Genomic DNA, 26552 nt, shown 5'->3' on the forward strand with positions numbered 1-26552 from the left:
TCAGTGAAGATGCTGTCAGTACTGATGAGCTGTGAGGGAGATGAAGGAGGTTCTTCTGATACATTATCAATGCATTTATAGTTATCCACTATTACATTTCTAAAAGTATCTTCATCATTTTTGACATTGGCATCTGAACCCTCTCCAGGTCTGAAAAGACGATGAGACTTTTGAACTATCTCAAGCAGGACCAGTGGCGTCGCCTGGCCTGGGCATCCGGGGCTTTAGCCCCGAATGTTTTTTCTGTAGCCCCGGACAATTCTCCCTCAATAATATAATACATTAACCGTGCTTTACGTGAACCTCATCATGACACAAGAGAGGACGGCAGCACTGTAATTTCCCGTGTTCAGTGAATGCAACAGAGGCATGACACCAGACCAATCAGAGAGTTGCATGGAAATAAACATGTGCTTGTGTCATTCAAGCTTGGCTCTGTGTGTGTGTGGCAATAGCGCATTAGTGTGATAGAGAGAGAGAGAGGAGAGAGGGGGAGGGAGGGGCCGGTGTCAGCATGGACCGTGTTGTTAGCATCTGGTTAGCTAGCTGCACTAACGGACATAAGGAGCTGTTTGTTCCACAAGAAGCTGGAGGAGAGTCCTCTCCTCTCAGACTGAGAGACTCAGGTGAGCTAAAGGACTCTCTGAGGGTTTAGATAGTTAACTTTAGTCTAAGTTATCTCAGTGGGTCTCAAACGGTTTGGTCACAAATTATTCAAAAGATTATTTCCGCGGCACACCTTCATATGATCATTATAGTTATTAAAAAAAAGAGAATAGAGGAAAAACAGTTATGAAATACTATATGGCAGTAAAACAAGAATAGAGTTTAAAAGGGGAGTGATTAGTAAAATATCCATAAAGAAAAAGTACATCTGTTTACAGTTCTGCTTCATATGGGTGTTGAGAGAGGTATCCATAGATCTCTTCATTTTGCTCTCAAAGTGCACCAGATTGATGCATTTAACTTCAATATTTAAAAAAAAATCTTCCCGGGGGAGCATCCCCCCGGACCCCCCTAGAGGACCCCCCACTAAAAAATACCACTTTACCCCTGCCTATATGCCGTGAGCTGATTATCAAGCCTTCATTGTAACAGTCGCGGGTGTACTGTGTGTGTGCGTGTGGGGAGTGTTGCAGTAAAAAATGCCACTGTTGTGCCGCCGCCACTGTGGGCTAAGCCCCGAATGTTTTCAGGTCCAGGCGACGCCCCTGGTTATCACCACAATAAACCTTATTTAACTGTGTCTTAATGTACATTATTCAATTTCATATTGTGTTCTTGTATATATCATATTCTATTTACATTTATATAGACTTCTTGCACTGTTGCATTGTTGGAGGAACTCAGAGGCCTGTACTACGAAGCTGGTTCTTTTCACTTTTTGGATCTTACTGTTTTTAACCTGTCGGGAGAGTCCACTTTATAAACGTCTACATTCTCTACTTCTCCAGCTATAATCAGATTATTAAACCTTTCATTATTTCAATCAGGAACATTGTTTTCTAAACTTACATCATGTGTTCTGGAGCTCTGCAGCTTGTCAGAGATCAGCTGGTCTGCTCTGATCTCAGCTCTGAAGTTCAACATCCATCTGAGACATCTGGACCTGAGTGAGAACGCTCTGAAGGATTCAGGAGTGGAGCTGCTGAGAGATCTTCTGGAGAGTCCAGACTGCAGACTGGAGGCTCTCAGGTCAGTTCTCCATCTCTATCTTCTGTGCTGAGATGAATATGTGAGAGTTGTGTTGACTCTGAGCTGCAGACATCAGGCTGATATGATCCTGATCCTCACTGAGCATCTTAATGCTAAAGTCTACTTTCTTCTTCTGTGGTTTAGCTCATTGACTGTAGCAGAGCTATGTTAAAGAAAAATCATACTCTGCATAATTCACTGTGAACCTTTAAAAACCTGGAATTCATCTTTTATTCTCCGTCATGTTTTTAAATAAATGACATTATAAACACAATAATTACATATTTCTATTAAAACTATCAAACACTAACAAATATGTTCAGTTGTTGCTGTTTCTAACATGTTTCTCAAGCTGCATGATGCTCAAACTGACTGAATAGTTTAAACTGAAGATGCTGTGATCTATGTCTCCACTATTCCTAAAATAAATATTCTCTATTTATTTTGATCACATTTCTTCTAAATTCATCCTGACTTCTTTGTAAACTCTGTGATCTTGAGTTGAATCAGTTTCTGTGGGTTTTGATTTGTCTGGCTGCACATCACGAGTTAGTGTAGAAGGAGCAGAGTTTATGATGTGAAGTCACCACTTTTTATTGAAGGTGAAGAACGTTGTCTTTCATATTAATGAGAGCTCTTTTCACTTTCTGGATCTTACTGTTTTTAACCTGTCGGGAGTGTCTACTTTATAAACGTCTACATTCTCTACTTCTCCAGCTATAAACAGATTATTAAACCTTTCATTATTTCAATCAGGAACATTGTTTTCTAAACTTACATCATGTGTTCTTTATTCAGTCTGAGGCTCTGCAGCTTGTCAGAGATCAGCTGGTCTGCTCTGATCTCAGCTCTGAAGTCCAACATCCATCTGAGACATCTGGACCTGAGTGAGAACGCTCTGAAGGATTCAGGAGTGGAGCTGCTGAGAGATGTTCTGGAGAGCCCAGACTGCAGACTGGAGACTCTCAGGTCAGTTCTCCATCTCTATCTTCTGTGCTGAGATGAATATGTGAGAGTTGTGTTGACTCTGAGCTGCAGACATCAGGCTGATATGATCCTGATCCTCACTGAGCATCTTCATGCTAAAGTCTACTTTCTTCTTCTGTGGTTTAGCTCATTGACTGTAGCAGAGCTTTGTTAAAGAAAAATCATACTCTGCATAATTCACTCTGAACCTTTAAACACCTGGAATTCATCTTTTATTCTCCGTCGATGTTTTTAAATAAATGACATTATAAACACATGAATACAATAATTACATATTTCTATTAAAACTATCAAACACTAACAAATATGTTCAGTTGTTGCTGTTTCTAACATGTTTCTGAAGCTGCATGATGCTCAAACTGACTGAATAGTTTAAACTGAAGATGCTGTGATCTATGTCTCCACTATTCCTAAAATAAATATTCTCTATTTATTTTGATCACATTTCTTCTAAATTCATCCTGACTTCTTTGTGAACTCTGTGATCTTGAGTTGAATCAGTTTCTGTGGGTTTTGATTTGTCTGGCTGCACATCACGAGTTAGTGTAGAAGGAGCAGAGTTTATGATGTGAAGTCACCACTTTTTATTGAAGGTGAAGAACGTTGTCTTTCATATTAATGAGAGCTCTTTTCACTTTTTGGATCTTACTGTTTTTAACCTGTCGGGAGTGTCCACTTTATAAACGTCTACATTCTCTACTTCTCCAGCTATAATCAGATTATTAAACCTTTCATTATTTCAATCAGGAACATTGTTTTCTAAACTTACATCATGTGTTCTTTATTCAGACTGTGGCACTGCAGGTTGTCAGAGATCAGCTGTTCTGCTCTGATCTCAGCTCTGAAGTCCAACATCCATCTGAGAGATCTGAACCTGGGTTACAACTATCTTCAGGATTCAGGAGTGGAGCTGCTGAGAGATCTTCTGGAGAGCCCAGACTGCAGACTGGAGACTCTCAGGTCAGTAAGGGGTCGACTCAGTCTCTGCTGGTTCAGCAGGATTGTATTGAACACAGGGAGGTGGATGTGTTCCTCTCACTGGGGAATCTCTCCAGTTCCACCTTCCAGGCGTAGCCTAGCTTAGCACAACACATCAGTGATGTTACCATTTATCTGCAGTTTCTCCTTTTGTTCATCTCATGTTTCTTTTCTTGCGTTCTCCCAAGAACAATATAATGCAAGCTGACAATGCAAAGCCACATTTCAGTCAGGAGCAACTTGTTAACAGACACATCCTACTCTGCATAATTCACTCTGATCCTTTAAACACCTGGAATTCATCTTATATTCTCCATCCGGTTTCTTTTATAAATGATATAATAAACAGATTAATACAGTTAATACACATTTATATCAACTTTATTAAACACTAACCAATCATTTCAGGTTTAGCTTTTTCTTTAAAAAATGTCTGAACCTGCATGATGCTCAAACACTGAATAGTTTAAACTGAAGATGCTGTGATCTATGTCTCCACTATTCCTGAAATAAATATTCTCTATTTATTTTGATCACATTTCTTCTAAATTCATCCTGACTTCTTTGTAAACTCTGTGATCTTGAGTTGAATCAGTTTCTGTGGGTTTTGATTTGTCTGGCTGCACATCACGAGTTAGTGTAGAAGGAGCAGAGTTTATGATGTGAAGTCACCACTTTTTATTGAAGGTGAAGAACGTTGTCTTTCATATTAATGAGAGCTCTTTTCACTTTTTGGATCTTACTGTTTTTAACCTGTCGGGAGTGTCCACTTTATAAACGTCTACATTCTCTACTTCTCCAGCTATAATCAGATTATTAAACCTTTCATTATTTCAATCAGGAACATTGTTTTCTAAACTTACATCATGTGTTCTTTATTCAGACTGATGAACTGCAGCTTGAGATCAGCTGTTCTGCTCTGATCTCAGCTCTGAAGTCCAACATCCATCTGAGAGATCTGGACCTGAGTGGCAACGATCTGAAGGATTCAGGAGTGGAGCTGCTGAGAGATCTTCTGGAGAGCCCAGACTGCAGACTGGAGACTCTCAGGTCAGTAAGGGGTCGACTCAGTCTCTGCTGGTTCAGCAGGATTGTATTGAACACAGGGAGGTGGATGTGTTCCTCTCACTGGGGAATCTCTCCAGTTCCACCTTCCAGGCGTAGCCTAGCTCAGTGGTTCCCAAACTTTTTGTGCCCAAGGCACACCAAAGGACAAGTAAAAATCTCAAGGCACACCTATTGTGCGAAATAGCCCTTATAACACATGTTATCACTCATATCATGTAAAATATCTGTAAATGTGCATAATTATTTACTAATGCCAAATAAAATGTGACAAAGACAACTATATTACTCATGAAATATTTATTAACGAAATATTTCAGAAATTAATTTGAAACTTTATCAAATTAGGCTTCATCAAAGCACAGGGATGAAACGTATACCAATATAATCTGTGGACTCTCAGGGCTCGACATTATAAATGGCCCGCTGGCCCGGAAGCCAGTGGCGTTTTCTCCCGGAGGCCAAGGGAAGCCAGGCTTCCCCTGTTTTTTCGGATTGTAGTTATAATTTAAATAAATAAATAAAAACACTTTGTTTTGTTTCGATAATTCTCCTTTGCTGTGTGTTGCTGCCGGCCCGTCTCTCCCCCACTCTCATTGAGTATTTTACAAAGAGTGAAACAAACAGCGCCCCTCTAGATGTTATGGTGAAACAGTAGATTGCATTCACTGTTGCGAGAGGAGGCCAGTCGGATCGGGCTTCCCTTGGTGAAAACAATTGAGGGATTGACCAATCAGATGAGGCCCACGTGATGCCCCTGCCAACCTGTGATTGGTCAGGGCCATGCCAAGGGAAGCCAGCTGGCTCTGGCTTCCCTTCAGAGGCGGCTGGCGATTTCACCTGAATAGATGAGATTGTTTATATTTTTTAGTTACTTTTGGACTACGGACTGAGCTAATTACAGAGACGAGGACTGTTGCTGCACTTGCCGTGTGTTAGAAAGGGAAGGGAAGAGAAGGTGGACTATCGCATGCAAATGTTTCTGTACATAATTGTTTTTGAATTCATGTGTTTCATACACGCCTACTGATACTTTGATGTGTACATAAAACGTTAAAGGTCTCCTGATTTACTTTGTGAATGAATGCTTCTTTTTTATTCATTACCGAATCTGCACTGCGCATTGAGCGGCTGGTATTGCATTGGGGGGGGGGGGGTGTGTCTCCATAAATTAATAAGAAAATGCTTAAATTAATAAAACGAGAGTTTCGGCTGGAGAGTGCGTGCGGTTAGATAACAGGCGTGTGCAAGTCCTGCATCTGTGTAAAATGATACCGGGCGCTGTAATCACTCATCTGGTTACGTTATTGACCACCCCCCCCCCCCCCCCCCCCCCAACCAACCCAAAAAAATGGGCTTCCCCTAAATTTTTCCCCACGCCACGCTACTGCCGGAAGCATTATTTAGACACCGCGGCCAGCATAACGTACTTTCAACTCGCCCCACAGCTGTTTGCTGCGGAGCGCAGCGCGAGCAGTCTCCCGTGAGCGGGAGCGCACTCCTTCACTACAGACTGTTTCTATCTCTCTCTCTCTCTCTCTCTCTCTCTCTCTATCTATAACTATCTATCAATCTATCTATCCATCTATCTTTCTCTCTCTCAATCTATCTCTCAATCTATAAGGAACCTAGAACTGGAGAGCCTGGACTGGTCAGATGAGCTCAGTGGTACACAAGTTGAAGAAACATGGCTTGGTTTCAAAAACAAATTCTCTGCAATACTCAATGATTTGGCCCCCCTAAGAACAACCAGGGTAAAAAATCGCGCTGAGCCGTGGATGCACTCCGGCATACTGACCGCCATGAAAACCAGAGACAAAAAATGCTCTGAGTTTCATAAAAGTCAGTCAATGCTTTCCAAAAGCACGAGCAGTGAACTCCAGGCCCACGTGACTGAACTAAAAATTGAAAGAAACAGACTAAGAAATGACGTAAGCTCCATGATCAAAACTGCCAAAAAGAATTTCATCAATGACAAAACTGAGGAAAACAAAAATAAACCCCGTGAACTTTGGAAATTACTCAATAACCAGCTTGGCTGCAGTAAAAAACTCAAAACGAGATTTTCAAACGTAAACATAAAGACAGATAACAGGCTCATCACAGACAAACTGGATGTGGCCAAGTACTTGAACATTTTTTTCACAAACATAGCCACAACTCTTGTAAATAAATTACCCTCCCACTCAGGGCTTTTTGGAGTAGATCACATCATGACCTACTACAAAAACCTAGGGGTACGCAAAGATGATTTCAGTCTAGCAAGGGTAACAACAGCAGAGGTACTCATTAAACTGAGCGCCCTCAAACCTAACAAGGCCACTGGCCACGACAATATCCCCTCCAAATTCCTCAGAGACACAGCAACCGCCATCTCACCAGTCATAGCTCACATAATTAACCTCTCCATAAAACAGGGAAAAGTACCCAAAGACTTCAAAATTGCAAGAGTAACCCCCCTGCACAAAAAGGGCAGCAAATTGGACCCAGGCAACTACCCGCCCTGTTTCTATACTTACCTCCATCTCGAAAGTCATGGAAAAAATAGTATATGAACAGGTCGAAAAGTACCTCGCAGAAAAGAAACTAATCTATGAATTTCAATCTGGCTTTAGAACATCCCACTCCACTGACACATGCCTTCTTTATTTGAACGACCACATCAAACAAGAGGTGGACGAGGGTAAATACTGCGGCATGGTGATGCTGGACCTACAAAAGGCTTTCGACACTGTCAATCACCCCATTCTGATTGACAAGCTAAAAGCAATTGGTTTTGATAAACTATCGGTGAGCTGGATGCAATCCTACCTGGAGGGGAGAGAACAGATGGTGGAGGTAAACGGTACTCTGTCCCCCCCCCTCCCAGTGAGCTGTGGTGTTCCACAAGGAAGCATATTAGGTCCGTTACTGTTCCTAATTTATGCAAATGACATGTCATCAGCATGTGACTGCAACTTGTTCCTGTTCGCGGACGACTCAGCCCTGCTGGTCTCTGACAGGAGCAGATTGCAGGTTGAAAAAACCCTCAGCTCCGAGCTCGGCAGAATCTGCACCTGGCTCGCCGATAATAAATTATCATTACACCTGGGTAAAACAGAGTCCATTCTCTTCGGTTCGAAACATAATCTCAGCAAATCCGACGACTTCTCAGTTGCAGTGGGTGACATTATTGTCACAAGTAAGAAGGAAATTACATACCTAGGATCTATTCTTGAGGCAAACCTCTCCTGTGACAAAATGGCATCCAATGTAATAAAAAAAGTCAATCAAAGAACTAGATTCCTATACCGGATCTCCTCTCTGGTAAACAAAAACACCCTGAAAACTCTGGCAGGAGCACTCATTCAAGGGTACTATGACTATGCTTGCACGTCATGGTACCATAGCACCTCCAAGGCGCTAAAAATAAAACTTCAAACATCGCAAAATAAACTGGTCAGACTACTGCTTGACCTTTCATCTAGAACCCACCTCACCTCTGCCCACTTTGACAACCTAGGATGGCTTAGAGTAGACGACAGAGTACAGCTACTTGCAATGGGCCTGGTCTACAAGATCCACTACACCTCTATGGTACCCATGTACATGTCAAAATTCTTCCCAAAGGTCAAGGAATACCATGATCATAACACCAGAGGGAGCTCCACAAATCATGTAAAACCCAGATTTGGCACAAAAAAAGGGGAATACACGTTTCGCAATTATGCCACATCAAGGTGGAACGCTCTTCCCACAACTGTAAAGGAAAGTAAAACTATACTTACCTTCAAAACCTCTCTTAAAGAGCACCTTCGGGGGAAAGCATTGCAAAACTGGCCCCGGTAATGGTACAAATCTCAACCTGTCGTACAATGGACAGCTTCCCCCCCCCATCTATGTATATACTCGCATTTTAGACTCTGTTACTAACTGTATATCTGTAGACTTGGTATGTCTTAAATGTCCGGTTAGGATGTATTAGAACGAAATCTAAAATGAAAATTGTAAATAAGCCATCTGTATGTAAAAAACCACCTGTATGTAAATTGTAAATAAGCCATCTGTATGTCAAATATGTCTTATATGTCTTAAATGATATGATGAATTGGAAATGGGGGACCCTGATGTAAACAAGACGAAAGTCTTTCTCTGGTCTGCATCCCCTTAACAATTGTATGTTTTGAGCTGTACTGTACTGTACCCAATATACAAGCTGTTAATAAACTTTTCAATCAATCAATCAAACCGCAGTAGACAAAAGGCGTTGCTATAGCAACACGTCATGTTTATATGAAAAGGGGTGGGGTCAATATGACCCGCTGGGCGGAAATAGCAATGGCAAAAAAAAAGGCAATTTTTGGGGGGATTTCTTCAATCTGACTTCATATTGACCATTTTTAACAACATAGGGTGCTACATAACACACTTTCAGGAAAAGTCACGGACTGGAAGACTTTAATATTTTATTGAAAAAAAGTTACACAGTTCTAGGTTGCATTCGAATAGTCCATTTAGCTTAGGAACCTTCCTAACGGAGTGAAATGACCCGGAAGTCCCTCAGTGGCAGCCATGATAAGTGCCGTTCGAATTCTCTAAATTAAAAGGAAAGGAGGTTTCAAACTTCCTTTATAACCTCCTTTAGCCTAGGAACCACTGGACCTCCCTAACCGAAAGGAGAGGAGAAAATGCTGCCCCACAATGCCTTGCGGCCGCAGCATTTGCCGTCACACAACAGTCGGCCGTTCACGGAAACAACCGATTATGAACGAGAAATGATATCATGAAAGTTACGGTGCTTATTAAGCATTTTAAAACGTATGTGGTAAGTTGCCAAAGTGCTTTGTTTTGAACGTTCATCAGTATTATAATCAAAAAGAGAAATATGAACGTTAGTTTTTACTGAAATGATCAAATAAAGTCAACATTTCACAGTCTTTACTGAGCTGTGTGGGGTTTGTTCAACTTTTAAAAGATGTTTGAATGGTGATATACACAGTGATAGATGTTAAGGACTAACGTTTATAATAAATACATTTGTATTGATTTTAAGATCTTTTCATACATTCATACGTATTGGGATCATTTGTATTAATGTGGACCGGAGGGAGAGGGTGACGAGCATAAGTTTCACTTTCCTTTTTTATTTCAATTCCAACTTTGGTCATGAAGAATATGTTTCTCTGTTGTCCCCGTTCATAAAGCATAAAACAACAGCATCAGAGCACGGTGCAGAGTCTCTAGATGAGTTTACAGTAGTCCCTCGTTCTTATTAAACATCCATGTTGTAGTCCGCTGTATAGAAAACTGTAGTTTCCATAGTTTCCCCACAGCAGCAGGCGCACATTTATGACCTCTGCTGGCGCATCATAAACACGTCGGATAGTGAAAGTGCAGTCGGATTCTCTAAAGTGCCGCAGTCTCTTCTCCTAAATCCTTTTGAATTCTCCTATCCACTATCCCTTAACCCCATGACGTTTCACTCCGAGGTCAAGGAATAGACGATAGGGTTAGAACTTAGGAGCTGTTTTTTTGGAGTATTCGAACGCAACCCTAGTGTTGTCCTTCAGCCTTCGATGTGTCACGGTCTTATAATTCCCACCTGCAACTGCGTTAACAGCGAAATATGGGGTTCTGTGAGGATTTTTTTTTAAATAATTGTTTTTAGGTATAGAGTTTGCCTCTGTATTATGAAATGAGTGCATACAAAGTACTGATATAGTAAATTAAAAAATAATTATTTTTGTGTAGTTGTATATTGCAATAATAACGTATGGTTGTCACAAAATCCCACGGCACACCCGGACTTGCCTCACGGCACACCAGTGTGCTGCGGCACACCGTTTGGGAACCACTGGCCTAGCTTAGCACAACACATCAGTGATGTTACCATTTATCTGCAGTTTCTCCTTTTGTTCATCTCATGTTTCTTTTCTTGCAAGAACAATATAATGCAAGCTGACAATGCAAAGCCACATTTCAGTCAGGAGCAACTTGTTAACAGACACATCCTACTCTGCATAATTCACTCTGATCCTTTAAACACCTGGAATTCATCTTTTATTCTCCGTCATGTTTCTTTTATAAATGATATAATAAACAGATTAATACAGTTAATACACATTTATATCAACATTATTAAACACTAACCAATCATTTCAGGTTTAGCTTTTTCTTAAACAAATGTCTGAACCTGCATGATGCTCAAACTGACTGAATAGTTTAAACTGAAGATGCTGTGATCTATGTCTCCACTATTCCTGAAATAAATATTCTCTATTTATTTTGATCACATTTCTTCTAAATTCATCCTGACTTCTTTGTAAACTCTGTGATCTTGAGTTGAATCAGTTTCTGTGGGTTTTGATTTGTCTGGCTGCACATCACGAGTTAGTGTAGAAGGAGCAGAGTTTATGATGTGAAGTCACCACTTTTTATGGAAGGTGAAGAACGTTGTCTTTCATATTAATGAGAGCTCTTTTCACTTTTTGGATCTTACTGTTTTTAACCTGTCTGGAGTGTCCACTTTATAAACGTCTACATTCTCTACTTCTCCAGCTATAATCAGATTATTAAACCTTTCATTATTTCAATCAGGAGCATTGTTTTCTAAACTTACATCATGTGTTCTTTATTCAGACTGATGAACTGCAGCTTGTCAGAGATCAGCTGTTCTGCTCTGATCTCAGCTCTGAAGTCCAACATCCATCTGAGAGATCTGGACCTGAGTGAGAACGCTCTTCAGGATTCAGGAGTGGAGCTGCTGAGAGATCTTCTGGAGAGTCCAGACTGCAGACTGGAGACTCTCAGGTCAGTAAGGGGTCGACTCAGTCTCTGCTGGTTCAGCAGGATTGTATTGAACACAGGGAGGTGGATGTGTTCCTCTCACTGGGGAATCTCTCCAGTTCCACCTTCCAGGCGTAGCCTAGCTTAGCACAACACATCAGTGATGTTACCATTTATCTGCAGTTTCTCCTTTTGTTCATCTCATGTTTCTTTTCTTGCGTTCTCCCAAGAACAATATAATGCAAGCTGACAATGCAAAGCCACATTTCAGTCAGGAGCAACTTGTTAACAGACACATCCTACTCTGCATAATTCACTCTGATCCTTTAAACACCTGAATTGAAACTCGACGCTAAAGGGCCCCCCCTTGCGTTGGAAAGTGACGACAGGGACCCTGACATAACGTCAACATAGGCCGAGTTGTGAGTGAGAATGTGTTGTTCAGTCAGCTGCAACTCATTAACAGACACATTTTACAGTTAAAAAGTTAGTCTGTTTGTTTTTTCTATGAAGTTGTTTTGTTCCTGGACTAATGCCTAGTTAACTCTCTAATGCAGCTGAGAGCTGTGGCAGTCAGTCGTAGTGTTTGCAGAGAGGATATGATGGGATGTGAAGCATGAGACCAGAGGCCTGTACTACGAAGCTGGTTCAACCTAACCTGGATATGTTGGAGTTAGCCGGTTGGCCCAATCCAAAACATACGCGCTCTCGCTAAGCTGTACTACGACACTGGTTATCAAGTGGATCGCTCAAGCCAGCCGTGTCCTATCTAGTTAGGTGCGCGTTCACATGAAAGGGGTGGTATTTGGAGCATTCGACCAATCACAAACATGGACAAGCGTACTGACAGCGCAGCGTCATACTTCCTGAATGAAAAGTGAACTTTAATATTAGTCAAATATGAAGAAGTTAAACTTTAAACATCCATGACTTAAACACTTTATCCAGGATAAAAGCCACATAGCTGCACCTGCAAGGTGAATACAGCTGGTAAAAGAAAAAGTGTTTGAATGCGTACATTAACAGGTTTATGATATCACTGCCCCGTCCAAGACACGAGTGGATCTGACTTTAATTACATTTGACTCGAGTGTTTCGTCAACTTAATGTGTTGCTTAAAATAATACTTCTGCATACAGTATGTGACACTGTGAGTGTTGCACGGTCAGATACGGCTCAGCTGACTCAAATAAGGAAATATATGATACATTATGATGTGATATGATATGAATGATAATGGGACACATCGACGTCTGCACTCACAGTGCCGCGGACTGTACTTAATGTTACTCTGATCCGGTTACTTATGTCGTGGCAGATATTTAAGTAAGCTTTCTTAACGCTAATGTTATAATAGTCAGATTGCTCTGAAGATGGGAGGGGATATTCTATTAATTTTCACGTTCACACAGTCAGTTGATTTTTGCCGGCCGTCTTTCCTGCAACGGCAGTTTTTCTGTATTTCCTCTATCCTGTAATATGACTTGATAGCTTTAAACTCCGCACACGGAGCTCTGATTGGTCAGCAGGCGGTGCTTTCACTGAGTTGATCTCTTAGCCTGCAACCTAACCTCCTCCCGAGGAGGTTAGCCGCTCAGCATAAGTTACCATGGAGATCTAGCCCGCTAAAAAGAGAACCAGCGTCGTAGGACCGGAAAGCCCGAGTTTTCCCTGAAGTCAGCCGCTAAGCGAAAATCCAGCTTCGTAGTACAGGCCTCTGGACTCTGAAGCTGACTCAAAGAACAAACACTTATTTTAAACTGGATCTCAAACTGTTGGATTGTGTTCATCCCTACAGGATCAGAAGAGGAGAGACGTTCAGATCCACGATCCAGAAGACCTGTGAGTACTGAAACCATGTCCTCCATTCATCAAGATATTGTACAATAAATCTGATCTTAAAAGGTATTTATAGTACAATAATTATTATTATTGTTTTATTATTATTTTCTCACCTCTTCTCTCCATCAGGTGTCTCCGATGTGGAACAGGAAGTGAAGACAGACACAAAGGTGAGAGAGGAGCAGCTGTACAGAGTTGAAGCTAGAACTTAACTTGATTTCTAATAAAATAAATAATTTTGTTTGTTCCAGGCTCCTGAATCCTTCTCACCTGAACACACACCTGAGTCTTCATACAGGTATATATTCATTTCATTGTGTTTAATGTCATGTCTTTCACCTTGAGGTTTTGCATCCAATCTCTTTCCAGCAGACATGAATAAAATAATGCCTCTGTGTGTAGGATTGTTTTCTTGTACCAGTCTAGATCCTCGCTGGACTAGACATTTTGTTAATTGAATGAAGGTGTACACACACATCCTGATGCATGTGGACACATCTTCAGTGATGTTCCTGTAACCATCAGGTGTTTCAGATCTTTCAACAAACCCTCCTCCAGGTCAGATCCAGCTGGATGAACACCTGTCAGTCAGAACACAGGCCAGTGAAGGCTTGTTGTAGTAACTTGTCTCTTGTGTGTCTACAGGTTCAGGTGTCCTGGTCCAGGTGAATTCCAGTGTGCTTCGACTGGCCTGGTGTTCGTCATGGCTCAGGAGGCGGAGCTTCTGTACAGCACGGTCCCTTGGGAGGAGAGTCTCCTCCAATCAGCTGGCAAGCAGGCAGCAGGGCCGCTGTTCGACGTGAAGAGTTCTGATGAAGCTGCCGTCTGCCGGCTCCACCTGCCGCACAGTGAGACAGAGGATGGTAAAGACATCTAGTGTTAACAAATACACTTATATAATGTTTAGCACCTTATGATATCCACTACCGTTAAAAAGTTATAAAGCAGCTTTATTAAACTAGTTTAACAAAGATAAGATGATTCAGACACGAAATCTGTTCTTTACATTCAAAATAGTCGTGTCCCCAAAAGAAGAAGAATGAAATCATTAAAACATCCATTTAGTCGATGTGTTTCATGACATCATTATTGAAGCAGACGATGCAATGCAGCTCTAAATACTGAGTTGGAGTGTCTTTGGGCCTCTGCAGTCTCCTCACTGTATATTAAAGACATGTAAACTGTGACCTGTCAGTCCACAGCATGTTTAGCTGCTAACAGTGCTAACTCAACGCTAACTCACTCGAAGCTAGCAGTTTGATTAATTATTACTTTGTTATCCATCTGTTGCTCTTTCTGCTCTTTACATTGTCAGTCTGGCTGAAGCATGTACAAAACAAAACAACAGACAACAACATTTATAAGTTAGACTTTCTACGCCCTGAAAGCTTTAGAAAACTCTTCACACGTCTAGAGAATCTCTCAGACATGAGACCGGACACAGTCCAGCTGTTCTGGCTGCAGATTACAAACATCTCAGCAGTCTTTTAAATTAGAAAATAATTACGCATGCTCACCTCCAGAAAGATCACAGGGGGACAGAACAATAATTAAACATTAACATAAAAGGTGGAGGATATAAACTGGTACATCCTAGTGAGGCTCCAAAGGGAATGACGTTAGATGAACATTAGCTCTGAGCTAAAGTGGTGTGACATTGAATATGATGAAGCTGTTTCAGCAGCAAAGCAACAGATGACCAGCTCTTTGCTCCACAGCGCTGCTCCTGGACGGCCTGTTGTCTGTCGTCCACATCACTGATGAAGGCCTGAGCATCTTGGAGCCGCTGGAGGTCACACCCACTCACGTGGTGGTGAAGGTGCCTCACCTCTCTCTCTTTGGCCTGGTCTGCGATATCATTAAAAGGGTTCTGCTTCTGCGGATAAAGGGCCAAATTCTGCTGTTCCTACGACCCCCGGACAGAGTGGAGCAAATACTGGATGTACATCTTCTGCAGAACAACGTCCTTGTGGAGGAGGTAATGTGCTCACCATCAGACTAAACACTGGTTTAAAACCTGTTTCCACACACACTGCTCCTCTTCGCAAACGTTCTCGTGCTGGGAGAAGATTAAGATCTGAAGTGAATCTTTTGCGTATATTGCTTGTGCAGATTTAATAATTAGTTCTTCATTATTAACATGGAGTGCCACACTCTACTTTGGTTATCAAACTCGAAGTTTACCTCAATACTTTAAAATACGTTAAAAAAGACATTAAGAAGTAGAGGCCCCCTACTGAGAGAGATAATATGATAGCAGTTGATAAAGCCTGTTGAGTAGCACTTGAAATGTGTTGGCTCTATGAAACCTGATGTACTTATATGATTCTGTTTTCTTCAAGTTTGTATCTTCTTGGTCGAATGCACTTATTGTAAGTCCCTTTGGATAAAAGCCTCAGCTAAATGTAATGTAATGTAATGTAATGTAATAGCACGATAGTTTCATTCTTTTAAAGTCTCTAAGCACGTTTTCTCTGCGGTCAGCACCAACTCTAGGCGGATGGACTACTAGTTACTTTAATACTAACTAGAAAATGCATTTCCTGCTGAAAATGCGTGTGAATGCTGTAAGCTGCACACATTTGTTGTTGAATTGCAGAAAAATCTGAATATGTTATTAGTTGAATGGTTACTAGCTGCTTTTCGCTACAAAAACCAAGTAAGTGTTATAACTCAAATGCATTGCACTGACTTTGTTGAAAACTTAACAGTGACATTTTAAACTGGAAGAGTAGGAAAAATAGTGATGAAGCTTAATAAACAAGAAAATGTATAGAATAAATGTCCTGAAATAGCTGAATAATGTTGTAGTTGAATGGTTTTTGTAGCTGAAAGTAGGCTGAAGGAGTTAGATATGAAATGCACGTAGTAGTATACTATAAGTAAAAGTAGTAGTAGTAGTAGCTGTACTAGTAGTAGCAGCTGTAGTATAAGTAGCTGTAAAAGGAGTAGTAGTTGTATTAATAGTAGTGGTGTTAGTAGTATAAGTAGTAGTAGTAGTAGTAGTAGTAGTAGTAGTAGTAGTAGTAGTAGTGTTCTATCAGGTGTAAGAGTCGGGAGGACCTGATAATTTATTCCGGCAAATTACTCAGACCTACTAATGAACCTAACCGAAGTTATTGAGTCTATGTAAGTTTACTGCTTGGCTCAGATCCACCAACGATCAGCAAGATCTCACCTCTATTAACTCCCCGAAGAACCAGGTTCAATTAACTGCTGTTTCAATTCAGACGACCCCCTAAATCTGTTTAAGCAATCCCGAAGGATTTTGATATCAGTAAATGAGGTGTGGCCCTACCTAAGTGTGAGTGTGGCAGTGTGCAATCTTACCTTTCAAGCAGGAGAGGAGAGCGCAGATGTCTTTTAAGTTGTCCCAATCCAAAAGGTGGGATCAGTTTATTTGAAGAAAAATAGGTCCAAACTTATACAGGGTTTTTACCGTCTCTCGTTACAACATTATAATCATACTAAACATATCACGCTGTGATCATGTTCTAATATGAAACTTTAATTCACAGTTTTACATTTATTACCATAATTTGTAACTTCAACTGCCCAATTCAGTTGGACATTTAAAATCTCCCGATAGAATTTAGAGGCTTTTCCTCATAAAAGACCAGTGATAATAAAAAGCACATTCAAACTTTCATTCAACAAATCAATTCACATCAATTCCATACCTTTTTTCCGACACAGATGGTGGGTACTAACATTCACAAACACACACCTATATCCCGCATGTATTCGGAGGAAGATCCTCACAGGTGGCGGGTACTAATACTCACAAACACATATCAATTCATTCCACTCATTCAACCCAGAAATTCACTCCACTTTCAACAAAGAAATTCGAGAGATATTTACCAAGTTTGAGGCCCCGGCTCCACGGGAACGCATACGGCAAAACGCATAGGAGTAACGCAAACGCCAAAAAGCTTCCACCCACACGCAATATACACCGGATTGTGTCAAGCTACACGAGACGGCTCCGTTTACATCCAACCGCTGGAAAAGCTGCAGTACATATGCCGAGCCTGTACGTGGCGCTGTAACTTCCTCCACAAAAGCAGCGAAGAAGAATGGTTGTCATGGCTGCACTTCTGTTTATTCTCCGTGGTGGGGGCTGAGGGATCTGGGCAGAGTTTTTCGCCGGTCAACGTGTGTTAAAGTTTAAATCTTCCGGACAAAATTATAAAAGTGCCGGTCAAAGGTCTTCATTGTTATTTATTGAGCTTTAAAACAAATGAATAACGACGATATAATGATATATAATAATAAAATACACAGAGCCTGTCTCTTTTTCCTCTCTACTGACAGCGTCAGTGTCTGTCTCATGCAGCAGCTGATCCTGTAATGAGTGACCCGACAGTAAAAATAAACATATTTATAACTAGTTTAGGTAGTTTGAGAGGTAATTAAAATAGCTAAGGGTGATGATCTGACTTGAAGTGTGTGTTTTCCTCCCGCTGCATCACAGCTGCGTGTCTCCATCCTGTCAGATTAGACTTCACTCGCGTTTATGTCCATATCGAGATAAAGATAAATAATCTGAATTCAGTGTACAGTGTACTTTTGCGGGGGTGAGCAGCAGAGGCGGGGAGAGGCGGGGCTATTGCGTCGTCATTATCAGAAACGGATGACCGTATAGGCGACCACACGGCCCCGTTGGACCCCCCAGAGCGCTCCGTTCCCAGATCTATCCACCTTTGGACCCGTTGTCGTTTGCAGGGTCCGTTTCTACCGTTCCGTTACGGCGTCGTCGAGCTTAAAGGGCTATACGCAAGAGAAATATGCGGATTCAACCCGTTCCCGTGGAGCCTAGGCCTGAGAGAACCTTACCGAGAGCAAAAACCCAGCTCTCAGGGAGAGAGCGTTACCGAGAGAGAGAGTATACCAGGGGATCCCCCCCTCTCTCTCGCTCTCTCCAAAAAGAAAAGTTCCTCCCCATCTGCCAGTGTCTTTATGCTTTAAAACAGGATAGAAAAACCTAAAGACACCTCCTCCATACCCATATTTGTGGAAACTGGGCATGGCCTCTGATGTACAGGACTGGACATGACCAGACATATTCTATGGCTCTGGCATAAGACACACCTTCCCATGTTTGTGTAAAAAGGACATGACCCCTACTCTGCAGGACTTGCAAAATATTATTCTCGGCTATGACATAACCACCTTTTTAGGGCCTCAATGTATTTCTCCTTAAGTCAGGAGCCCCCCTCCCTGTGTACTGCTGTGAGGGGAGAGAGAAGAAACTGCCTCTTTCTTATCAGTGACACCCATAAACCATTATAGGCCTTACACACTCAATTTAACAAACCACTTTGTTTATACTGTAAATATAGAAAATCATAAAATATGAAGCATTTTCATTGTGGGTTATACAAGAATATAATTGATTATATTTGATTATAACTAACTTTCGTTTTAATTATTCAACCTGATATGGAGATCTCAACACAGGTTCAAACCCTACTGCAGTCAGCATGTCGTTGTGTCCCTGAGACACTTCACCACAAAGTGCTCCTGTGGGGATTGTCCACAGTATTGAGTATGTAAGTCGCTTTGGATAAAAGCGTCTAACAAGTAACATGTAATGTAATGTAATGTTAGTAGTAGTTGTATGCGTAGTAGTGGTGGTAGTGGTGGTAGTAGTAGTAGTAGTAGTAGTAGTAGTTGTATGAGTAGTAGTGGTGGTAGTATAAATAGTTGTAGCAGTAGTATTAGTAGTAGTATAAGTAGTAGTAGCAGTGGTAGTAGTAGTAGTAGTAGTAGTAGTAGTTGTATGAGCAGTATTAGCAGTGGTAGTAGTTGTGTTAGTAGTAGTATAAGTAGTAGTAGCAGTGGTAGTAGTTGTGTTAGTAGTAGTATTAGTAGTAGTATAAGTAGTAGTAGCAGTGGTAGTAGTTGTGTTAGTAGTATTAGTAGTAGTAGTAGTAGTAGTAGTAGTAGTAGTAGTAGTAGTTGTATGAGCAGTAGTAGCAGTGGTAGTAGTTGTGTTAGTAGTAGTATTAGTAGTAGTATAAGTAGTAGTAGCAGTGGTAGTAGTTGTGTTAGTAGTATTAGTAGTGGTAGTAGTAGTAGTAGTAGTATGAGTAGTAGTGGTGGTAGTATAAATAGTTGTAGCAGTAGTATTAGTAGTAGTATAAGTAGTAGTAGCAGTGGTAGTAGTAGTATTAGTAGTAGTAGTAGTTGTATGAGCAGTAGTAGCAGTGGTAGTAGTTGTGTTAGTAGTAGTATAAGTAGTAGTAGCAGTGGTAGTAGTTGTGTTAGTAGTAGTATTAGTAGTAGTATAAGTAGTAGTAGCAGTGGTAGTAGTTGTGTTAGTAGTATTAGTAGTAGTAGTAGTAGTAGTAGTAGTAGTAGTAGTAGTAGTAGTTGTATGAGCAGTAGTAGCAGTGGTAGTAGTTGTGTTAGTAGTAGTAGTAGTAGTAGTATTAGTCGTAGTAGTAGTTGTATGAGTAGTAGTAGCAATGGTAGTAGTTGTGTTAGTAGTATAAGTAGTAGTAGGAGTAGTTGCAGTAGGAGGAGCAGTAACAGTCATAGTAGTTGTTGAAGTAGTAGGGGTTTTTATTTAGAAAAAAATAATTTTCCTGTGCGTCTATGGATACAGTGATATTCTAGGGCTTTTATTTTGAAGGTGTGTGTGGTTGGGGGGATGAGAGGGGGAGAAAAACAAATCTCTCCGTGTGTGTGTGTGTGTGTGTGTGTGGTGTGTGTGTGTGTGTGTGTGTGTGTATGTGTGTGTGTGTGTGTGTGTGTGTGTGTGTGTGTGTGTGTGTGTGTGTGTGTGTGTGTGTGTGTGTGTGGGTGTGTGTGTGTGTGTGGGCGTGTGGGCGTGTCTGCTCTTTGTGGACTTTTTGTCACTGAGATCACTGTTGGGCCCGAATGGTGGGTCAGTTTGATGTGATGAAGGCATATAGGCAAGCCAGACAAATGTTGCTACTGAAATCTTTTGAAATTATTTGAATAGAGTTTATATTTTGGGATTGAGAGCAGTTTTACAATATTTTAAAGACCCTCTAGCACTGAGAGTCTGTCCCATATGCCCCCAGAAAATGACACCAGTAATGACAAACAGATGAGAATGCTGCGTGGGGTCTGGGTGCCGTGTTGGCGGGACGTTGCGGTGCTCGCTGCTCCGCCCTTTAAGGCTTGAGGAGCGGACAGTGTGAGCTGGATTACTGGTGTTGTTTCCTGGTTGCTGCATGGGGCCTGAGCTCCACGGAGCACCGCGGAGCTCAGGCTGAGTGAGTGAGTGAGTGTGCAGAGCTTGCTCTATATCCAGCATCCAGGGAAACACAGCGGGAAATCCACCTCACACTGTCCGCTCCGGGACATGCTCGGGAGTCCCGCCCTGGCAGAGGGTGTGCCTATTGTTCTATAGCTGTGTGCCAATTGGTCCATTTGGACTTAGTGACGTCAATAGGCCCCGGAAGAAAAACATGGAAAAAGAAACATCTACAACGAGGTGTTCTGGGGCAGCACCAAGCCCCCAGGGTGTGCGCCGGACTCGGAGGCAAAAATGTGTTGTGTCCAAACGGCGGTACTACAATTTCCGTATCAGTCCGTGATATCACTGGGCCCAGAAAGACTTTTCCCCATTGACTAACATGGGGAAAGAAACGTCTGTAAATCAGCGGATAATCTTTTTTAAACTAAATAAACTACCCAGTATGAACTATCTTATAGCCCTTATTAGAATCTTTCGGTCCTTAAAGTTGTAAAATGCACTAAAAGCCGAATCTAGATGTATTTTTTCTCACTTTTTCTTCATTCTTGCTAGCCGAGAGTGGGAGCTCAGGAGGCGGGGCTTAATGACATGAGGCGGGGCTTAAGGGGCGCATGCTCTGTGAGCTACATACGGGTTCTTCTGCTCTGACAGCCAGGCATGACGGGTAATCTGTGACGTTTCGTCTCTCAAAAGTTGGGCCATTTTACCTTCATGCGCCAATGAGCAGCTCTGATAGGAAAGAACGAGACCCCGCCTCCCACGCTCTATCCAGTTCTTACCCTGGGATCAGGATGTAGAGAGTCAGGATGTAGAGAGTCAGGACGTAGAGAGTCAGGATGATGAGAGTCAGGACGTAGAGAGTCAGGATGATGAGAGTCAGGATGTAGAGAGTCAGGATGATGAGAGTCAGGATGATGAGAGTCAGGATGTAGAGAGTCAGGATGATGAGAGTCAGGATGTAGAGAGTCAGGATGATGAGAGTCAGGATGATGAGAGTCAGGATGTAGAGAGTCAGGATGATGAGAGTCAGGATGTAGAGAGTCAGGATGATGAGAGTCAGGACGATGAGAGTCAGGACGTAGAGAGTCAGGACGATGAGAGTCAGGACGATGAGAGTCAGGATGTAGAGAGTCAGGACGATGAGAGTCAGGATGATGAGAGTCAGGATGTAGAGAGTCTGGATGATGAGAGTCAGGATGATGAGAGTCAGGATGATGAGAGTCAGGATGTAGAGAGTCAGGACGATGAGAGTCAGGACGATGAGAGTCAGGACGTAGAGAGTCAGGACGATGAGAGTCAGGACGATGAGAGTCAGGATGTAGAGAGTCAGGACGATGAGAGTCAGGACGATGAGAGTCAGGACGATGAGAGTCAGGATGTAGAGAGTCAGGACGTAGAGAGTCAGGATGTAGAGAGTCAGGACGTAGAGAGTCAGGACGATGAGAGTCAGGACGATGAGAGTCAGGATGTAGAGAGTCAGGACGATGAGAGTCAGGATGTAGAGAGTTAGGACGATGAGAGTCAGGATGTAGAGAGTCAGGATGTAGAGAGTCAGGATGATGAGAGTCAGGATGTAGAGAGTCAGGATGCAGAGAGTCAGGATGATGAGAGTCAGGACGTAGAGAGTCAGGACGTAGAGAGTCAGGACGTAGAGAGTCAGGATGTAGAGTCAGAGTCTGGTTGCTAACAAACGCCATTGTAAAACATAGACACTGATGTTCTGCTGTAACGGTGGTGGACTCATCAGAACAGAGTGGGCGAGCTGACCAATCAGAGCACAGTGGGCTCATAGGGAGGGGGGGGCAGGAGCTCCAACAATCCGTTTAGGACAGAGAGTGAATACACATACTATACAGAGATGCTGTATGAGAAACCAATGTGAGTTTGGAACATTGAACAATTTAAATCTATTCTAGTAGACCTCAACAATGGAATTATGATCAGTAGAAATGGCCATGCCATGGGACCTTTAATGGCGAGTACGGCAAATAAGAGTTGTAACAAGTAGTAGCGCTGAGCAAATTGAGAACACGACGACACACTTATAAAAAAAACACACACTTTATAAAGTCAGGCAACACTCACCAGGCTTCGTGTGATTCTGTTTATTTGTACCTTACTTTGACCATCCGTTCGCTGTTATTGATCATTGGGAGCAGGCAGACATGTTGTTTTGTATTATAGCAGCTATCGGATGGAATCAATACATGGGCTGCACAGGTTGTCATGTCCGACTATCACAAGTAGAATCATAATGAAAAATACGCCGCTAAAATGTGCCTGTAGAAAACGGCTTAGCAAGTAGTCAGTTTAGCTTCGGTTGCTATGCTAACATCACCCATGTTATACCAGAGAAACTTTCATAACAGCGTTGTGATGCCAAACAGCGTCAATTCAGACTGACACACATTCACTTATTATGTCATGATGCAGCAGCGGCAGCACCAGTCGGGCTCTGAGTGGTGGAAACACTAAAGAGAAGAACCAGTTAAGCACCAGAAAAAGAACGGATCTTGAACCGGAACCGTTTTGGTGGAAAAGGGGCAAGAGACAACCATTATAAAATGTACCAAAACCTAAACTGGGATAAGTAAAAAACTGTAGAAGATATAAAAAATCTGAATACAAGTTCAATAGCTGAACGTCTTGTGTCTGTTTTAAAGTTGGAATGAAAGTATGTGGAGTTTTGAAGTAATTTAAAGTTTTCCATCATGTGCTGAAAAGGCTGAATATTTTTGATATTTGGTTTCTGTAGCTGAAAGTATGTTGAAGTTATTGAGAGCTAAAATATAGAATAGAAGAATAAAGAAAACTAGAACTATCAAAATCTGTGTGCTTAGGGAATTAACTATTTGCTAATTTCCACCAGGCAAGACGTCTCGACAACGGGGAGTATTTGTTTAGATCAGTGGAGCAAAAAGTTCTTAAACCGTGGGTTTTGTGCCGTTAAGGTTCGTTGTGGCTTTACAACATCCTTTGCTTGTCCTCAGGTCAGAGCCGGACATTAAGTATTAAAACTGGGGAGTTTTGTCCTTTATCTTCCATTAGACATCATAGTGATGTTAGCCATGGCTAGCCAACCCTCTGGTAGTTTTTAGGGATTAGAGCCGGCATCTTGTGTGATCGCATACAGGAATTGGTCATGTGATTAATATGCATTCATTCTTTTAACGCGTCATGGTTTCCAGATTAATCGCGAGTTTTGACACGTTAAAGGTAGGGTAGGTAAGTTTGAGAAACCGTCTCGAGATACACTTTTTGTTATATTCCATGGAATGCTCTTAACATCCCGATAGCAATGAATATCTGAAGTGCTTTGACAAAAAATCCATAACAAAATGTCATCTGTGGAAGCCGTAGTACTGTAAAAGCACGACCAATCATCTGAGCCGGCCCGGCTAAAATAACTGGATGGCCTACCTGCCTGTCAGCCTTCCATCTGTGCACAAACTTATCTCGTGCCCTCATTGGTCATGTGCACGTTCGTGTGTGTTGGAGGAGGGGCTCTGTAAGGAAGTGGCAGATTTTCTCCGGTTGTGTATTTTCAAATTCTAGCGATCTCGAGCTGGTTTCTCAAACTTACCTACCCTACCTTTAATGTTGACAACCCTAATAAATATATAGAGAATGTGTTGGAGTGGAATTTCATCAAAAAGTATCTAACCTATACACTTTAATTAATCTACACACACTGTTATTCTTAATTGATTGTAATTCTTATATCTCTGTAGAGCAGGTCTGTCAACATGTTGTTTTAAATTGATCAAAATGTCCTGTTACTGAAGGTTGCTGAAAAACAAGGAGGTGCTGTGAACATCAGACTCTCCTCCGACTGTGAGCTGCACATTCATCACAGATACAGTGTGCACTGTGAACCTGAGGGCTTCCTCACACACCCTGAGGTGAGTCACTGATACTCTTCTAAAGAAACACAATGATCATTTACACACATGTATCTGCATGTGGATCCACAATCATGAAAGATCCAGATCAACTTTTAACTTCTTCTTCTGGTTTTCAGGGTAAAAAATTTGAATCCAGGTTTGGACCAAATTACCATCCGACATTTCTAGTTTACCTGACGACGAGCACAGAGAAAGTGGTGTTGAAGGTCAAGGACCAAGATGGAAAAGTCGTCTGGTATTGTCCCGTATCACTGGAAGGTAAAGACTCCACCTGAGCTCAGACCAAGTGATAGACTGGATAACTCTAAAGCTCCATCTCATAGCCTTCTCTATTAAGGCTCCATGGCAGCGCATCATTACGACATTAAACACACAACCTGTTATATTCCTAAACTATAGTAAAAACTAGTGTGGTGTGGTGGTGAAACAGCGTGGCATCATGGGAGTTGTAGTCTTCATCTTCTAATGGTTAATTGGATACAGCGCCATTACAGGAGACCGTGATGAACGTACTGTTACCTTTAAAATTACACATCTCTCTGAACCATTTGGGATAATGTACGTACACAACTCAACAAAACATGAATAACATAGGTGTAGGAGATTTTATACATGTTAACCTGTTAAGCCCTGAGCCCATTTTCCCCTGTTTATCTACCAGGTCCAAGGCGGCAATTACCCCAGAGAAATGTCCCAGCAGAGAGCAGCATCCCAGCAGAGAGCAGCGTCCCAGCAGAGAGCAGTATCCCAGCAGAGAGCAGAGTCCCAGCAGAGAGCAGAGTCCGAGCAGAGAGCAGAGTCCCAGCAGAGAGCGGAGTCCCAGCAGAGAGCAGAGTCCCAGCAGAGAGCAGAGTCCCAGCAGAGAGCAGAGTCCCAGCAGAGAGCAGAGTCCCAGCAGAGAGCAGAGTCCCAGCAGACCAGAGGCTGCGCTCAGTTCGGACAGAGTTCATTCAAAGAGTGACTCCAACTGTCCTGAACAACCTTCTGGATAAACTCTTTGAGTCTGAAGTGATCAGTGAATCTGAAATGAGGTTGGCCAGAACCAAACCCCAAAATGACGGAGCACGAGAGGTGGTGGACGCGGTGCGAAATAAAGGAGCTGCAGCCAGCAGGGTTCTGATCAATGCTCTCCGAGAGCTGGACCCGTATCTTTACGAAGAGCTCAACTTGAGCTGAGGCAAAACCTTGTGGAGTGTGTGACATTTGAAGTCCTGTCCTCTGTTTTGTTACCTGTACATGTTTCCCCTTGTCCTTGAAGGTAACACAGATTCTGAGCGAAGGCCACTTTCCTTCTCTCTTTTCTCCTGGACTTCCTCCTGAGAGCAGTTACCCGTATTGGCCTTCCTTTGGTGTTAGCTTGAGTTTTTTTTCAAGTACATGCTTACTTTATTACATAAAATACTTTAATTTACCAGCATCCATTGCATCCTTTCACATTTTTGTCAGGCATAGGAGCCGGGTTATGAAAAAAATAAGGGCTTGTTCTTATTTTACCAATTGGTACTGACTTCTGGGTAAGATTTGGGATTTTGGGGCATTTGGTACCTAGGCATGCGATTTGGAGTTTTATTTGTTTTGTATTATCAAACTGCAAAAACTTGTACCTGTTTGTGCTGGTGATGTAAATATAATATACTTAGGTAGTGAATTAAACCCAGTGGTGTTCAGTAACAAAGTACATTTACTCAAGTACTGTACTTAAGTACAATTCTGAAGTACTTTTACTTTACTTGTGTATCTAAATGTTTTGCTACGTTATACTCCTACTCTACAGTTCAGAGGTACATGGTGTACTTCTCCTCCACTACATGTATTTAATACCTTTAGTTACTTCACAGATGTGGATGAATGATGTGAAATATAATCAAGTGTTAAATCAGACTTTAGTTCCACCTGGAGTAAATTCACAAGCTACCCTGCAGTATACAAAGTCATTCAAACTCGCTGCACCTTTACCAGCTTTGAGAACACTTTCATGATCAATCATAATAAAACATATCATATATATTATTCTGAAATGGACCAATCTGCACAATGACTACTTTCACTGTCGCTACTTTAACTATATTTTGATGATAATA

The 26552-nt window shown here is 41.8% G+C and overlaps 1 pseudogene; it reads left to right on the forward strand.

Moving 5' to 3' along the window:
• LOC117497681 overlaps positions 1–2846 on the forward strand; it is a 139573-nt pseudogene extending 136727 nt beyond the window's left edge.
• Positions 2847–26552: the final 23706 nt, after the last annotated feature.

Source organism: Trematomus bernacchii, unplaced genomic scaffold (assembly GCF_902827165.1).
Source record: "Trematomus bernacchii unplaced genomic scaffold, fTreBer1.1, whole genome shotgun sequence".
NCBI lineage: Eukaryota > Metazoa > Chordata > Actinopteri > Perciformes > Nototheniidae > Trematomus > Trematomus bernacchii.